The sequence below is a fragment of the Pseudorca crassidens genome, chromosome 5, assembly GCF_039906515.1.
Source record: "Pseudorca crassidens isolate mPseCra1 chromosome 5, mPseCra1.hap1, whole genome shotgun sequence".
In the NCBI taxonomy this organism is placed as follows: domain Eukaryota; kingdom Metazoa; phylum Chordata; class Mammalia; order Artiodactyla; family Delphinidae; genus Pseudorca; species Pseudorca crassidens.
In genome coordinates, this window is record NC_090300.1 from 109,615,874 (window position 1) to 109,619,411 (window position 3,538).

The 3,538-nt window shown below is 35.5% G+C and overlaps 1 pseudogene; it reads left to right on the forward strand.

Moving 5' to 3' along the window:
* The first annotated feature begins 416 nt into the window (after nt 1-416).
* LOC137225631 (U4 spliceosomal RNA) lies at nt 417-534 on the forward strand (annotated as a pseudogene).
* The last annotated feature ends 3,004 nt before the right edge of the window (nt 535-3,538 follow it).

The window sequence follows — 3,538 nt, forward strand, 5'->3', positions numbered from 1 at the left end:
CCTCATGTATCTATGGTTTCAGTGGTAAGATTATTTAGATAACATAAATGTTGTTACATTTTTCTCAAAAATTGAAAGAAACAATTAACATTTACTCATGATTCAGAGTTCATTTTAAACAGTTTAATCACAGAGTATAATTTTTTATTAATTAATAAATACATTTGGGAATCTCTTAAATAAATACTACTCTAAGGTTTATTCCTGGCACCAGGAAAACTGCACAACTATCTTCCTTCATCCTATTTGTTCTAGAAACACATTCAATGTGCATTCTTTGTGCTTCTCTTTTGTGTGACTCCAGATTTTCTGCAGAAAAGGGGATAGACAATCATCTGTATAATTCATAAAAAGACTTGGAAGTCAAAGTTAAGCTTTGACTTTTTACTTACAGTTATTACTTTAAAAATATTATTAGCTTTGCGCAGTGGCAGTATCGTAGCCAATGAGGTTTATCCGAGGCGCGATTATTGCTAATTGAAAAATATTATTAGACTTGTTTTTGTAAAAAGTTTATTTTCCTGACAATAGTCAATAGTCCCAGATAAATTTTAACAATCCCTTTTGTTTTCCTGGCTCTAGATGTGTGGTAGTGCCACCTGCTGGTGTACTTGAAGCAAATGTCAATATCATGAACCAAAAAAAAAATAATCTACATGTTGGACATAGTATAAAAATGCATTAGGCCGATGCAGGGGACACGGGTTCGTGCCCCGGTCCGGGAAGATCCCACATGCCGCGGAGCGGCTGGGCCCGTGAGCCATGACCGCTGAGCCTGCGCGTCCGGAGCCTGTGCTCCGCAGTGGGAGAGGCCACAGCAGTGAGAGGCCCGTGTACCGCAAAAAAAAATAAAAAAAAAATAAAAAGCATTAGGAAGAGCTAGAAAATTAAATAACCTTGAATACTATTTGAGGTGCATAAAGTTACTTCACCTAATTTGTATGTATTTTATTTTTTAAAGATTCATTTTTAAATACAGTAAAATTTTTCATCTCAGACCTTTAGCAAAGTGTTTTTTATAATTGTAAAACTTTCTAAACTTCCTAATGAGGAGTTTACAGCTTTAGCTACTAAAATTGTTTTTATTGTTTTTTGTTTGAAATTTTTATAAAATTTCTCTATACTTCTCAGCTTTCTCAAACAGAATATTCAAAACACAATTAATCTGATGCTTACCCATCAATGGCAAGCATGCCCTCAATCAACTTTCCACTCTATTTCTCAAGTCAACTGATGAGTTATCACTGCCTGACAGAGTATTTCATAATACTAGCCACTCTGTTTCCCTCCAATTTTCTTTTTATAACCTCTTGTATGCATGGAAATTACCTAAACAATAAACAACTTTTAAAACTGCTTTTAAAATAAAAATGTTAAACAATCGGAATGGAAGTATTAGTGTCAGCTTGCAAAAAAGCTTGCAATTTAATACTAGAGTATTTGTAGAGGGAGGAGAGAAGACAGATCTCTACCTTAGAACGTTTTAATTTAATTTTCTTTAATAGAGGAAGGAACCAAAAGTTTTAGCACCATGTATGAACTCTCAGCAACTGACTCTTTCACTCACACCACTCCTTCAACATCTTTTGAACAACCGTTAACTGCTCTTTTCTTGGAGCAGAAAGATAAGTAGAGGAAAAATGGCAGAGCAGATTCACCCTGAAGGTGAATAGCGTAGCAGACAGGTTTATATAAATGTAGTAGTTTCCTCAAGTCAACTTTCTGAGCATTTCTAGAATCCCCTCTGGCAATCATCCCCCATTTAGTAAATATCTATGCCTCATCCCCCATTTAGTAAATATCTATGCCTTTATGCTGCTGTCCAGTTACACAGTGACCACCACTAAAGTATTGATACTTGGGACATTTACGGTCTCCATTAATGCAGTCATCAATATGTCATCAGCTTCCTTGGACCAAAGACTATGGTATCACTCTCTGCCTTCCTTTTGCTATGTGGCTCTCAATATTTTTTTGCTCCATTTTTAATAGTCAAATTTTAAGTGCTTCTGCCATAAGCTACTTTAAATTCCTTTAGAAATAGTCTAGGTATAAAGATTAAACATATTCAATAAATAAATACCTGTTGTGGGCTTTTTTTCCCTTGAAGACCTTTTTCTAAAAAAATTATCCATAGAACTAGTGACTTAATACATTCCTGGTTAAGGCTTTGCATGGTTGACCCTTTTCAAAACTTTGCTTAAACCAAAAGAAGTCATATGAATGTGAGCTTTTTATCTACCTGATATGTTAGTGGCAGGTTATGGGGAAGAAACAAGGTCTTGTGGACCCCTGGAAGTCCACAATTTGTTTACTGCTTTTAGAACCCCAAATCAGAGCTGACCCTATGGGAAGTTAACAGTAAAGGTGCCAGGACACATCTCATCTTGGTTTCTATTAGCATCACAACCCATTTTGACAAAAAAGAATCAAGCAGAATTTTCCAAACTTCTGTAGGCTTGCCAGTGTAAACCAAATCTAATGTGATTTCTATAACAAAAAAATATTTAATGCTTTGTAATGCTTATATGAAGCATTAAATCTACCAAAATGCAGCAAAGCCATGCATTATCACCTATCACTGTGGAGACACATTACTTGACCTGAATAGAGAATGCTGTGTATTGATTCAAAGCATTAATCTCCTTTTAAGGAGAAAATTCACGCTCTTGTCCTGTGTTGCTTTATTATTAAACAGTGGTCAGTGCTGGCCATCTGCTTGACGAGCAACAGGAAAAGTGACTGATTCTATTTGACACTAATTTGTTGAGGATTTGAGTTGGCACGTCATTGAGGAAGCCTTCTTTCCTTTCCTTAAAAACTTATCTTTTTATGTAAGTTTGCTAAAAGTACTTTTTCTGTCTCTAAAGAACTATTTTAAGAGATAGTTTTAGTCTGAATTAAAAACTTCAGCTTATCCCATTACACTTAAAATTCTAAGCCTGTCCTTGGAGACTGACTAGCCCATCCTCAGCACCTCGCAATGTAGAATCTCTTCGTGAAAAACCACGCTGTAGGAGTAAAGTGGATACTTTTGAAGACGCATGGATTACCCAAACTAGCAGAATGAGATTTAGTATAAATGAATACTAATTTAGCGAGAAATGTCTGCTTATATGACCGAAGGTTATTTGCTATAAGGAGATGATGACAGATTTTCTGTTTGTGTGTTATTAATGCTTATTGTGACTAACTAGTGGTTGTAGATTAATTCAAAGATAGGAAGGTTAAGTGCAAGAGTGCCTATAGTAGCGAATGTCCAGTAAATGTCCTGATGGTCAAACACTAAAACTTGGGACCTTGGAAAGCACACTAAGTTTTTCCCAAGTCATAAAAATCCTGCACTAGGAAATACAAGGACTCAAGCATTGACCCATTTGCCTACCTAAGCTGTGATCAGTGCTGGTATAATTTACCATGCTGGATACTGACTTGGTATGTAAAGTTTTAACACCTAGTTATATTACTTACTATGGAGATTATAGGTAAATATAGAATCCACCAAACTTAAAAGCAATTTATGACATTGTGGTAAACA